We start from the raw sequence: 15,013 nt of genomic DNA on the forward strand, positions 1-15,013 counted from the left end.
GTACCGAATTAACAACAGTTTTAAGTAGGGGTAGTCTTATCTTATAGTCGTTTAGTCTTATTGAAAACAATAGAATATGGTGGCCATTTTGATAAGGCCAACAATTCATGAGATGAAGGCTTATAGATCTAGAAATCATGACCCCCGTAAAAAAAATCCCCAAAAACTCACCTAACAGTGCTTGAGTGTGGTATTTTTCCCCTTCAATGAATCAGGGTGCAGGCACTTCCAGCATGAAAAGACACGTGACTTTCAAATTCTGTTTCTGCAAAGATTTGTGCAAAAAACCTCAGTTGGTTAGATAGGAACATAAGAACGGCCAGACTGGGTCAGACCAATGGCCCATCTAGCCCAGTATCCTGTTTTCTGACAGTGGCCAGTGCCAGATGCTTCAGAGGGAATGGACAGAACAGGGCAATTTTGAGTGATCATCCTCTGTCATCCAGTCCCTGCTTCTGGCAGTTGGAGGTTTAGGAGTACCTGGATATTCATAGATATTCCTCACAGAAGAGATGATAGCATGGACAAAGTGTATTTGTTCTGAAATTCAAGCAAATATTAATAAGAGGTTTTTTTGTCCTTTTCTCCCAGCAGTTTTGAAGAGATGCAATATATGTATACATCTCATCACCATTCAACTTCACATAACATATTTGTAATAATTGTTATTTTGCTAACATACCAACATGATCCATTGAACTGAAATTAAATGAGTGTTTGGACAATTTAATATAAAGCCTTATTTAAGTATCTTTGCTTTATATTATTTTATTAATTATTATAATAATTATTATATAATAATATTATATATAAGAATTATTGTTATATTTCATCAGAAGCTAAATGATATCCCAGAAAAACCTGGAAATTAACATGAATAACCCTGATCCTGTTATAGCACCATTTCAATTTTCTATGTAAAGTCTTGTACACACACCTGCAATTCCCAAGGAGAAATCCTAGCTGCAGAAACATCTCAGAAAATGCCCAAGAAACATCATTAGAAACGTCTGCAAAACATCACCAGCTGTCACCCACTTCTTCCTACCAATAGCACTACATGAAAGAAGACCCTCCTCATAATAAAACTGAGGATATTTTCAAAGAGCTCTATGGGAAATTCAGATGCAGCTTTCAGGGAATCCTCTTTTGGCAGGGAGATGTGCAGATACAGTCTATTGGTCTCAATATGGAACTGGATGCTAATCCTGGTGCTAGCACTGATAACTTCTAAGGCTTTAGGCAGGTTGCTTGATCCTTGGTTTTCCCATTTGTAAAATTAGGATGATAATATTAAGCTCACTGCTATGTTTTGACAATTATTTATTGGTGCAAAACATTTACACAGTGACCAAAATATCCGTGATCCCTTATTCACATACAGGCTAGATCCTGCTGAACTTTATGCATGTGAGTAGTGCTGCTGAATTCAGTCGGGCTGCTCCTGCATGTGCAATGACTCATGGTTGTGAGTATTTAGAGGGGCAAATTTGCAGAAAGGCAGTGTGGTCCAGTGGACAAGGCACTGGCTTGGGCCTCAGGAGATCTGTGCAGTTTCATTTTGTGAAATAAAATCTCTGTTAATTTGTCTAAAACGGTATTTTGTAGCGGAATTGAGATAATACTAGCAATATCATTAATCTTATGCTAAGAATGTATACCAGAACACACAATTCTCTGTATATACTTTTTTCTCTCTGCTAGATTCTGATCTCATGCACATCAGTGTGAACCCTGGGGTAACTCCACTTAAGTCAATGCAGTTTCTCTGGATTTATAATGATGTAACTGAGATCAGAATCTGATCCACTGTCTGCCTCTCTCATTGATACGTGTTCTATGGGTTTAAGTTGTAGCAAAATTAAGAAATCTCAATAGCTTCTTCTATTTAAAAAAAGAGATGCCTTTTTTTCTGAAAGCTTGCCATTCTGCTAACATTGTTAATTAAGTTTTTGTAATTGTTCACTTCAGTTTTTACTGTAACAAATCATGGGTTTTAGCTGCAAATCAGTACACCAGGGTATGAGTAAATTAGGCAAAACAGTGGAAGACACCCAAAATGAGAACAATACAGATCACTAAACAACTGAACATCCGTATTCGGTCCCTTCTTTTTTACAATATTATTTTCACTGCATAATGATACTTTTTGAGACAGTAAATCCTTTTATTCTTTTCAAGGATGTGGTTAATATAAAAACAAAGCAAGTGTTAAGCATTTAGTGGGCAAAAGGTTTTCCCATGAATCCTCTGCTTTGTAAAGTCAGGTTAGAAAGAATAAAATTGGAGACATACGGACAAGTACTGACCTGTGAGTGAGAGTAAAGCCTTCAGAAATTCAATATTGTGGTGGAGAAATACGCAGGTAAGCACTGAACAAATGTTTACAGATTAAATTTCTGTGGATTCATAGTGTTTAAAATAGCAGTGGTTGCCTTTTACTTAGATGTCATAACAGCAATGAAGTGACAAAAAAGACAACTGACACGTCACAGACACATAAACCTACTCCTATATGGTTGACAACATGGTGTGATTTCTCGCCAAAGATAACTTCATAACTTGCTGAAGTGTGACTTAAGGATGCCCTGGAGCAGCAGCAACCTATGTACCTTTTTTGTGGATAATTTCTTGTAAGCCATAGTTTTATTTAATAAGTGATACTATGTTGCCTTTGACCTAGGGGTGGCTGTTATGAAGGGATTTTCAGAAGCACACAGCGTAAGCCTATGTATGCTCCCTTTGAAGTTGTAAGGCGGTAAGCCAGTGATTAGATGAACTTACCTCATGTCAAATGGTAAGGGCCTAAGTGTATTTAATCATGTATTTAATACATCATATACATCAAATAGTAGTTATTAAAATATATAAGCAAGTGCATAATCAATATAACTAATACAGTGGGTGGACTAGTTTTTAAGGTGGGCTTCACATAACTTCTTGGGAAGGAATGCAAAACAGCCACCTGCATAAGTAAGATATCCTGTTCAACTCTTGAAATGTCCTTGGATTTGGGTACAGGACAAGGATGAAGTTACAATGAGAGGTCATGATGACCCAGCCACATATAATCAAGATAAACAAGGAAAGTCCCTAAAGTCCCTGTTAAATATTCAGATTTGTTATTATTGCTAATAAGTAGATAAGCACATTATATAACTTAGTATGTAATACAGAATCTTAGATTTGGTCATAGATATTGCTAATCATTAGTATGTACCAAATCAGAGACGAGGGGTTTTGATAGAAATGAGAGTGTCATCTTGAGTATAAAATAGTGTACAGAGACTTAAGTCTTTACCTTTATGTACCGCTCACTGGCTGAGTTTATACAGATCACTGGGGTGTGACACTTTGTACCTGTGCTCCTTGGTTCTGAACTCTGGAATTAGTCATGGTTTTGTCTGCTACAAGAAGCAGTAGTTGTCTGCTTTGCTAGGTTTGTAAGGTAACCTGTGGCCCTGGTTGATGGTCCTGAAAACATCCTTACAGAACATAAGAACATAAGAACGGCCGTACCAGGTCAGACCAAAGGTCCATCTAGCCCAGTATCTGTCTACCGACAGTGGCCAATGCCAGGTGCCCCAGAGGGAGTGAACCTAACAGGCAATGATCAAGTGAGCTCTCTCCTGCCATCCATCTCCATCCTCTGACGAACAGAGGCTAGGGACGCCATTCTTACCCATCTTAGCTAATAGCCATTTATGGACTTAGCCACCATGAATTTATCCAGTCCCCTTTTAAACACTGTTATAGTCCTAGCCTTCACAACCTCCTCAGGTAAGGAGTTCCACAAGTTGACTGTGTGCTGCGTGAAGAAGAACTTCCTTTTATTTGTTTTAAACCCGCTTCCTATTAATTTCATTTGGTGACCCCTAGTTCGTGTATTATGGGAATAAGTAAATAACTTTTCCTTATCCACTTTCTCAACATCACTCATGATTTTATATACCTCTATCATATCCCCCCTTAGTCTTCTCTTTTCCAAGCTGAAGAGTCCTAGCCTCTTTAATCTTTCCTCGTATGGGACCCTCTCCAAACCCCTAATCATTTTAGTTGCCCTTTTCTGAACCTTTTCTAGTGCTAGAATATCTTTTTTGAGGTGAGGAGACCACATCTGTACACAGTATTCGAGATGTGGGCGTACCATGGATTTATATAAGGGCAATAATATATTCTCAGTCTTATTCTCTATCCCCTTTTTAATGATTCCTAACATCCTGTTTGCTTTTTTGACTGCCTCTGCACACAGCGTGGACATCTTCAGAGAACTATCCACGATGACTCCAAGATCTTTTTCCTGACTCGTTGTAGCTAAATTAGCCCTCATCATGTTGTATGTATAGTTGGGGTTATTTTTTTCCAATGTGCATTACTTTACATTTATCCACATTAAATTTCATTTGCCATTTTGTTGCCTAATCACTTAGTTTTGTGAGATCTTTTTGAAGTTCTTCACAATCTGTTTTGGTCTTAACTATCTTGAGTAGTTTAGTATCATCTGCAAACTTTGCCACCTCACTGTTTACCCCTTTCTCCAGATCATTTATGAATAAATTGAATAGGATTGGTCCTAGGACTGACCCTTGGGGAAAACCAGTAGTTACCGCTCTCCATTCTGAGAATTTACCATTAATTCCTACCCTTTGTTCCCTGTCCTTTAACCAGTTCTCAATCCATGAAAGGACCTTCCCTTTTATCCCATGACAGCTTAATTTACTTAAGAGCCTTTGGTGAGGGACCTTGTCAAAGGCTTTCTGGAAATCTAAGTACACTATGTCCACCGGATCCCCCTTGTCCACATGTTTGTTGACCCCTTCAAAGAACTCTAATAGATTAGTAAGACACGATTTCCCTTTACAGAAACCATGTTGACTATTGCTCAACAGTTTATGTTTTTCTATGTGTGTGACAATTTTATTCTTAACTATTGTTTCGACTAATTTGCCCAGTACCGACGTTAGACTTACTGGTCTGTAACTGCTGGGATCACCCCTAGAGCCCTTTTTTAAATATTGGCGTTACATTAGCTAACTTCCAGTCATTGGGTACTGAAGCCGATTTAAAGGACAGGTTACAAACCTTAGTTAATAGTTCCGCAACTTCACATTTGAGTTCTTTCAGAACTCTTGGGTGAATGTCATCTGGTCCCAGTGACTTGTTAATGTTGAGTTTATCAATTAATTCCAAAACCTCCTATAGTGACACTTCAATCTGTGACAGTTCCTCAGTTTTGTCACCTACAAAAGCCAGCTCAGGTTTGGGAATCTCCCTAACAGCCTCAGCCATTGGGAGTTTTACCGTTGACATAAATGGAGCAATGTTAGACCAATGCTGAATACTCTTGGAAATCTCAGCCTCTTTTTCTCTCCTTTTTGTAATTTTGAACCTTTCTTCCATGCCAGTAGAAAGAGAATGTTAACATTTTCAAAAAAATACATACTTTATGTAGAAAAAATGCATGTTGTTTCTGTTTGGGGATTTTGTTTTTGTTTTTTTGTTTTGTTTTTACAAGCAAACTACCCACACTGATGAGGCCTCCCCTGGAGTACTGTGTCCAGTTGTGGGTGCCAAACTTTAAGAATGATGTGAACAAATTGGAGAGAGTCCAGAGGAGGTCAACAAAAACGATAACAGGTGTAGAATACCTGATCTATGGGAAAAGTTAAAAATACCGGGCATGCTGAGTTTTGAGAAAAGAAGACTGAGTGGGTACTTCATAAGTCTTCAAATATGTTAGAGGCTGTTATAAAAGGGATGATGATCAATTATTCTCCATGTCCACGGAGGGTAGGACAAGTAATTGGCTTAATCAGCAGCAAGGGAGGTTTAGGTTAGATAGTAGGAAAATCTTGCCAACTATAAAAATAATTAAGTATGGGAGTAGGCTTCCAAGGGAAGTTGTGGAGGTTTTTAAGAACAGGTCAGACAAGCACCTGTCATGGATGGTCTAGACCAGGGATCCCCAACGTGGTGCCCACAGGTGCCATGGTGCCTACCGGGGCATCTAAGTGCGCCCGTGTACTGGCCGGTGGACGAGCATCTGCCGAAATGCCACCAACAAGCAGTGTCATCCGGAGGTGTCGCTGCCGAAATGCCATCGATTTTCGGCGGCATTTTGGCGGCGACGCCTCTGGATGACGCTGCTTGTCGGCGGCGCCACCTATTGACGTTGCTGCTTGTCAGCGGCATTTCGGCAGATGCTCATCCACCGCCACGGTCCTCTGTGGCTCGTCATCTGGCGCCCGCCAGACGAAAAAGGTTGGGGACCACTGGTCTAGACATACTTGGTCTCACCTGAGCCCAGGGGATGGACCAGCTAACTTCTCGAGGTTCTTTCCAGCCCAACATATCTCTGATTCTGTACTATATGCAAATCTTAGATAAACCAGATGTTAATATAAGGCCCAGCTGTGCCTGGTTGAAAATAAAAGTGCTTAGCTTGAAACACTTGGGAGAGCAGTGCATGCAACTTGGTTGCAGGACCAAGAATATATTTTACCCTCAGATGCTGGAAAAGGGAAGTAGATCATACCTGCATACATGCCAAAGAATGGGCCATGTCATGTTCTCCATTGGCGGGGGGAACCCACAACTGGCTGAGTTTCTTACGAATCATCCTTTTCGGGAGGCTGCCTTCTATTGGTTCCCTGTTTTCACCAAGGCCAAATCTTCCCACACTGGCACCTGGATACAAAGAAGACAGATGCATTCAAAATGCCATAGACAGATTAAATAAACAGATTAGATTCGCTAGCTGTTCTAATGCTATATTCTGAAATAGGTGGAACATAAATCACTTGAGTATAAGTAACTAGCAACTTCAGTTGGAATGATATATGCTCTTCTGTCTACTGAGATCTACACATGACAGAGAGTACAGAGCTACCTACTGCCCATAAGTGTGTCTCTGCCTAAGTATCTTGCTCAAAATCCTGAGTTTTGGCAATACCACTCCACCTTTGAGGATCCTGCCATCACAAATACGGCATAGAAACAGTGATCTGCACTTTCTGAAGGGTGCATAATGCCAAAGCATCAAAAGCAAAGCACTCAGGGCCATGTACTGACCTCAATCAGCAGCAGAATTTACACTGATCTTGGGAGAGCTCTGTCTGTGACTCGAAGGTAGAATGAGGCCCAAAGGCTGCTCTAAGCTCTTCAAACAGTCAACTTAAGTAGTAGTTGTATTTATTTATCTAGCTTTCACCATGATAGATAACAAATATATATACTTAACTCAAGGTAAACTTCTGAGACCTGAAGTGTGGATCTGAGAGTAGAATTTGGCCTCTAGGTCATGTATTGACTTCCATCCATGCACACAGCTTTCATTGACTTCAATGGGAGTTTCACATGCAGATAAACAGCAGTGCAAGGTCTAGAAATGTATTAGTTAACTCAAGTGTTCTTGTAACCCAGCCTGAAATAAATGTCGAAAGCTGTGAGTTTGCTTTACCTCAACAAATACATATGCTGCATGGAGGAGGCACCTTTTTGACACCCAGAAAAGAAAATACAGTGAAATCCATGACACAAATGCCATGTTCTGATGCAAAATACCAGAAGATTAAAAAAAAAAACCACCTTGAAAATACTGAGTGGAAAATGTGTCAAGTGCATAATATATTTTTTCTTAAGCTTGACAGTGGCATTAAAGAATGTTAGCAAAGGTGTTCTTCCTAAAAATAAATATTTTGTAGACATTATGGATTAAATTCATCACTATGCAGAGGACCAGCACAAAGCTTATCTACCACTTAACTCCTAAGAATGAAATCGTGGCCCCATTGAAGTCAGTGGCAAAACTCTCTATGGGCATAAGTGGTGCACAAGTCTTGTATTGGCCCTCTACATGGGCAGTGGTGAATTTTACCCTTACTGATTTTTATCTTGGTTCATTTATGAGAGGTTGGATAAATATTGTATGGTAGACACAAATATAACAGTTTACGCTTTATGAAGTCTTTTTCTTATTGGTAAAGGAAGCATGATGGACCCACAGTTAATGGTGAAATCAAATAAAATGACTTTTAGTCACTTTTTGTCCATGGGGAAACATATTTCATTCTAACCACATCAACAAAATGGTGACTCAGACAGGAAACCCATCCCTTATTCCTAAACATTTCTCATTGTCAACATTAGTATTTTATTCCTTTTGCTCTCTTTAGTATTTAGGTGGAAAAGGATCCCCAGATTATTATAGAGATTAAAGAATTTATAAACGTGTAAAATGGGTATAATATTTCCTTTCTCCTACCCTTGTTCTATCTAGTCTATTTAGATTGTAAGCTCCTCACAGACTAATTCTTATTATGTATCGAGCCCTGTGCGAATACAAAATTTGTATCCGCATCTGATCCGTGATCTGTGAAGATGGTCCGTGGATATAAAGTGAATATCTGTGGATTTGCAGGGCTCTAATTAGGTGTTGGTACAGTTTCTAGCACAATATGGGCCCAATATCTTTTGCGGTGCCTAGATGCTACCATAATATAAATAATAATTAATGATAGTTGGAGAAGTGTGTTTAATGATAATTATGAGCAAAGTAATTAAAACAAACATAAATACACACCCACACATATTCATGAGAATACAGTAAGGCGCATTTAGCATTTCTGAATACAGAAATTGAAGTAACAAAGCATAAAGAGAGAATGCAGATGTAAAATTAGCCTCTATCAAGTGTACTCTACTTGGTTTATGCTTGTCCAGCTCTGACTGGTGTAACTTATAATTAGTCTCTGCCTCGAGTTATATGGTTCCAAAGAACTGTGGATTAAAGAGAAACTCTAGAATTTCTCAGTTACTTGACAAGTTACAACCTGAAAAGCTACACTTAGACCATTAAAGATTTTTCACAGTGACATTTTAGTGCAGCTGGGGAAATATGCCACCTTGCCATTTATTATTTTCAGAGCATGGATAGAGAAAAGGAGGTTGCTATGAAGAACAAAATAAAATGGTTTACATGTATAGAGGTGAGGTGAAGAATGCTGATAAATATACTTCACTGAATGTCAGCAAATGTCACTCGAGAAGCCATTTGCAGCTACCCTAACAGCTTCACAAACCAACAAAGAGTAGCAAAACCAGGCAAAACGAGTTGGGCGTACTCACTTCCACATGAATAAGCAATAAGCACTCTCAGAAGTTACACCAGAAAGTTGTTAAACTTGATAGATGAAGCTTTTCAAAACACCTTGTTGTGTACTATATCTTGCTATAAAAGACTATGGATGGTTTAGAGTGAAAAGGAGACATCATTGCTCAGAATGATGTGATTTAAGCATTTTTGTTCAAACTCTTGTTTGACTTTGTATTAATAGGGTGGTTTTAACAAAAGAATGCTTCATCACAACATTTTCCCCCCATAAGGGCCGGTCTTTTTGTCTGAACTTCTTTTGACACTCATTCTATTAGATTATTAGCCTTTTCTCCTTCAAGTATAGACCCTATTTACCACTCTAACAGAAAGATTTATAGTTACAACAATTAGTTGATAGTTGATAGTAACATCACTGCAAAAAAAAGACTCCTATGTTGAAAATATTCTAACAGTAGTTATCTAAATCATCCAAATATAAGTGAAAGACCTTCCAGATATCTCCTATCTTCCCAGGAGCATCTGATTTGTAGATCAATGGATCAGCTCCATTTGTTTTACAGACATGATGACCTGAAAAACTGCTCATTGTGAAAATTACAATTCTTGAGAGAAGATAACAAGATTCCCTCAGATTTATTATTAATTTGGATTGTCTGCAGCTTCTTGAACCTCTGCCTTTCATGATAATAAATGGAAGTGAAGATCTTTGACTCAGAAAATACCTCCATGGAAATATGAGAGTTCTTAACATTTCAAAAAGTCTGATTGCTTTTATAATGAATTTTTCAATTTTGTTTTCCTCCTAAAATTCTCCTTCATGCCAAGTTATTTTAGCACAGTCATGAGCAGACTAGATCATTTTGAGATCAGCCCCTAAATATCCCTGCCCACAGAAACTAAGGCCAATTCTGTTTTCATCAGTGAAATGCAGGGACATATAGCATACATGCATAGGGTCATACAAGGCCTTCTTTGTTGAATGTATCTCATACATTCTGAGGCTCTCAAAGATAATGGAAATCCTTAATTTAAACTTCTCTCCATATGTTCTTGTGAATGAATAAATAACATATTTTATAATGACATCATAAGAATTTAGGAGTTAAATTTGTGTAAAGTAAATTTGTTATACTTACAGATCTTGCAGATGGACTGAGGGAGAAACCTTCATTCTTTGTGTTGTATATTTACAGTACTTATACAATGATTTTTTTTTCATGGAAAACAAGACTTCATTGCAAGTTTCTTCACCCTGTTCTTGCAAAATCAAAATAGAGGATGAGCTTTATTAGTCAAATTAAACATTGTCTAAAACTAAATTGACTTTAAAAGTTAGATTTATAAATTACCAATGAAAAGTAGAAAAGCAAATTTTGCAATTCAGGCATCACTGTGTGAACTTTACTGGATTGGGGGCTATGACTCCCTACTTTTTTTTTTATACAGTTTCTTATTGGAACAGAAGTTGTTTCTGAAACAAAATAGACATTAGACAACATCAATAATGTTGTTATTCAGTAGCAATTGTGAAACTTCTCTGCTTTTGTTCAGAATTTTGCTATCAAATTAAAATAGATACCACAATCTTAACCAATAATAAGACAGAAGGACATTGCAAATATACATGGCAACAAAGGAAAAAAGTGGATATTAATTTGTTGCCTTATCATTAGGCATCTCCAGATGCCTTATCTAAAGAGACTTTTATAACAGGAATGGTCAACATCAAAAGCATGTGTTCAGTAAAAACACAATAAAACTTACCTCTTTTTGTGCACAAAATGTCTCTCTCTTTGTGCGTAACTTTTATTTTAAGAAGCAACACATTATACACATTCATCTTTTGGATATTCATCAACAGAGGAAATAGTATAGATTCTTCAAAGGTTTTAAGAAATATTAATTGCCAGCCTGAAAATTTATTGAAGCAGTACCCAGAACCGACAAACACTCTTAATAAATATGCTTGTTTTGTGACAGGCACAGAAAAGAAAATGTTGGTTAGAAGCCTGCATCAGCTAATTCATGTTCCAGTTCCTATTTCTCCTACCCTAAGCAGGTAGGCTACTGTGCATATTATGGACCTGATCCAATGTCTACTGAAGTCACCAGAAAGATTCCCACTGACTTTAAGGGGCTTTTAATCAGGCCCTAATTCCCAAGGGCTTGATCCTGCAGGCCTTCCGTAGTCAAAACTTGATTTACAAAAGTATGTTATATTGTAATTGAAGATCATTAAAACTTCACTGTTAACATATGGGCCAAAAATCTGCAGTTCTTACTCAGTCAAAATCATCTCCATTTGGAGACATGGAAGTTTTCCCTAGGTAAAGCCTGCAGGATTTGGCTCCATATTGACCCACAATTATGAAGAATCATAGTTTCCACTCTAAAGATTTTTTTTGTTTTTGTTTTTTTTGGGGGGGTACTTGTGTCCGTCTAGATAAAAAGGAACATATAGTTCTAAATGGAAAAAATCATACTTTGCCCTTTTTTATTTTAATGGCCAAACATTGTAATGCTAGCTAAACAGAAATTCTTGTCTGCTAATAGGTTCCTTTAGTTTGTAATAAATAGGAATGCTAATGACCAAAATTTGGTATTTGGTATGCATTAGCTTTTGTAAGTCTTTTCTTTAAGGCCTCATTGACATTCAATATGGCAAGCTTCCTTTGAAACATATTTATAAAATAACTACAGTATAATTAAACCAACAAAGCCATCTTTTAAGTAAGCTTAATAGCTCAGTTTCTCACTCTGTAAAATTTTTATTTTAAAGAGGGAAAATAGTTATGCCTCAATTCTACGGTATATTTCATTTTGCAACTAATATTTCCTTTGCATCTGCAATCTGTGCATATCTAATTTTTGACAACTATGATTACTAATAAAGTGTTCATGAAAGATATGCTTCATAGCTTGTTCAACAAGAATAATGTATTTTTGTTAATGGGAACTGTAATATATCTTGACAGATGCAATATATAAAATATGCTTTTTTCTTAATTGTTAATGTTGTGGTACTGCATATACAGGACGTGGATCAACAGATATGGCAGGTAATAATCAAAGTGGATGCTATTTTATCAAATGTAACTAAAAATATTTTAATGATATAAAAGCAATAGATAAATAAAAGCAATTACATTTAATTTTGCTTTCAGCTAGTGAGCAATTCATTGTTAGCTTTAATAGGGGAGAAAGCTCATGCAGAAAGCTAATGGTAGATTCGATGTTAGCATTATTCATCAGGGTCTCTAAGCAGTACTTATTCTGGGATATTTCTCTGGCAGAGTAAAATGTTCTACCTAAGGGTACTTGGCCCCTGATAAACCTAATTCATAATAATACACCTCTCATTCAGAAAATTAAAGTTTACAGAGTTCTCAGCAGTTTGCAAATCTTTTCACTATTTAGAACAATGACTGTGTTTTCTTAAGACAAACTAAAAAGTGATACATCAAATTATACTAACATAAAATCTCTCGACTGCTTCTTAAACTCCGTCCTCGATAGTAGTAATCCTTAGACCCCTCCTACAGTATGGTGAATAAATACAGTTGACATCATTGTTATAATCTTTATTTAAAACTGTTACCAAGGTTACAAATTACCATCACTGTGTGCAACAGGTCCCTCTGAAGCAGTATCATTACAGATTAACTGTAATGTGTAGGATTATAATAAAAGGCATAAGGGATTATGCGCAAGGAAAAAATGCCAGTAATAACACAAATACGTCTACTTTATATAGTGCATTGGTTTGCAAAAGCTTCACTCTCAATGCTGAAAAACAAAATGTGGCTTTTTTATCACTTGGGCATTTACGGGGATGCATAGTTAAATATGCTAACTGCATCTTGTAGTGGCTTTGCAAACTTCAGAGAGGGAAGGGGAAACATGGTTTCTCTTGAGGTATAAATCTGCTACAGCTGAAGGATGTTCTCACAGTCTCCAGTATTGGTGAATGATCTAGCTGGTGAGGAAATATGCTCCGATGATGTGGCGTTGCGCTCCAGTGACAGAAAATAGCGTTATATAGTGTTCAACGCAACTAGTCCCAGAGCTATTGGCCTGAGTCTACTCGCAGTGATACTGCGATATCACTGAAGTCAATAAGGCTACACCAGTGTAAATCTGGAGTAAATGAACTCAGAATCTCAGGGTCCGTGAAACTGACTCCGATTTATTTTGTCTCGTGTGAGAGTGGGAGAAACACCAGCTGGAATGAAAGAGTGTAAAAGAGACGTCGAAATATTACATCACTTTGGCTATTCTAAAGGTCATTGACAGGCCTTCCCCACCAACACCCAGATCCCAGTCCGACAGACTGAGGCTCAGTCACTGTATTATGCCCTCAATTTAGTGAAACAAATCCGGAGTATTAAAGTATTTGTAACTAATTGCACGCTCTCGTGTATAAATAATTGTCTCCATATAGCTGTAGAACAACAACGTACCAGAAGTATTGGGGGAAACAGGCCGATTTATGTCTATAGTTCTCCCCGCCCCCACCCCGGAGCATAAGTCTCCACATACCTCCGCGACTGCAGCTGGCAAGGCTAGCGGGACAAGCAAAGAAAGGAATAAAACCGGACAGGTTATGGTCAGGAGAATAGCACGATCGGAGTTTGTTAGCAACTCTCTCGCCTTTCTGTGTAGAGCTCAGTGTTACTGCTGTGCCACTCCGCCCATTCCCATCTGCCCTGTCTGCCGTTAGGGCGGCTAAAAGCCTAAAGACAGAAGATGCTGAAGATGTCAGAGAGGTGAGGCAGGGGTTGGGGTGGTCCGGCCGTGAACTTTTGGAGACAGGGTGTATTTTCTCTCCGGAGATCGGGCTCAGCCAGTCTGAGATGAACTTGAGAGACTAGTTTCTCCCCTTCCTCGGCAAACAATCCCTGACCAAAATTAGAAACCTCCCTCCCCCAGCCAGCCCTGGGCCTTGCGGGTGGTGGTGACGCAACAAAGCGATTTGTTTTCCTCTTTGGGGCGATTTAGGGAAACTAGAAAAACAAACATTGGCCCGTCTAATGACATAGGTGGAGAAAGCTACTAAGGGAAAGAAAACGGGGCACATCCTTTTAGAGGAAGGAAAAGGGTTCTCTGAAGAGAGAAAACAAAAGCTGTCAATAGTCATTGTAACCCCACCATGAACCAAGGACCTCCTGGACACACTCCGAGCGCTAACCTCCCAGTACTTCCCATTACCTTTTCATGACACTTCACTAATGCTCACACAATAGCCAACGGAGCCGTTTGAGCAAAGATATTTTAACCTGAACTAAACAGTGTCTCCAGACAATAGGTTGCAAAGCAACATCTGGTACTACACATTCACAATGATGTGCAAAGGCATACGCTTAACGTCTGGAAGTTTATGTCAACAATAAGCAGTTTAGGAGTACGCTGCTGTTCAGCCTGAAATCTTAATAAATGACTATTAGCTGATGGTTCTTAGATGAGCAGCTCAGATCCGTCCTCTTAGGGAATCCTGGACAGCTGGATCTTGCTAGGCAGAAATAGGAGAGCCGTATGGATTCGTATCGGATTCGAATATATAGATACACCCGCGCACTAATCCAGTGTGTGCGTCTGTCTCTAGGAACAAATAATCTAGTGGCAAGTGCTGGAGTCAAATGCCCCAGAACTCCTATCCAGGCAGAAGAAAGATAGAGATGAGTCAGTAGAAAGCATTTTTTTTCCTTCCCGTATATTTTCGTGGGGCCACGAATGTCATCAATCTCTGATGATGATGAACAAAAGTGGACATAAGTAAATGACCAACTTCATTAAAGCGCTTGTTTAAATGAGGAGGACTCTAAACTAATGAAACAACGGGAGGTGACTATTGCGAACAGCTGTTCCTCATACATATTTCATTATACGATCAGATAATAC

General features: G+C 38.4%; 1 long non-coding RNA gene across 2 annotated transcripts; it reads right to left on the reverse strand.

Annotated features, from left to right (window-relative positions):
• Window positions 1-168: 168 nt before the first annotated feature.
• On the reverse strand, window positions 169-13,962 carry LOC120401671. Of its 2 annotated transcripts, XR_005596633.1 has the most exons (5): window positions 13,655-13,962; window positions 12,591-12,651; window positions 10,252-10,367; window positions 6,536-6,687; window positions 169-265 (listed from the first exon to the last, which is right to left on the reverse strand). It is a non-coding gene; the product is annotated as an uncharacterized LOC120401671 (long non-coding RNA). The 2 variants fall into 2 exon arrangements; XR_005596634.1 differs by lacking the exons at window positions 169-265; window positions 6,536-6,687 and adding an exon at window positions 6,776-7,423.
• Window positions 13,963-15,013: the final 1,051 nt, after the last annotated feature.

The sequence above is a fragment of the Mauremys reevesii genome, linkage group 3, assembly GCF_016161935.1.
Source record: "Mauremys reevesii isolate NIE-2019 linkage group 3, ASM1616193v1, whole genome shotgun sequence".
Taxonomy (NCBI): Eukaryota; Metazoa; Chordata; order Testudines; family Geoemydidae; genus Mauremys; species Mauremys reevesii.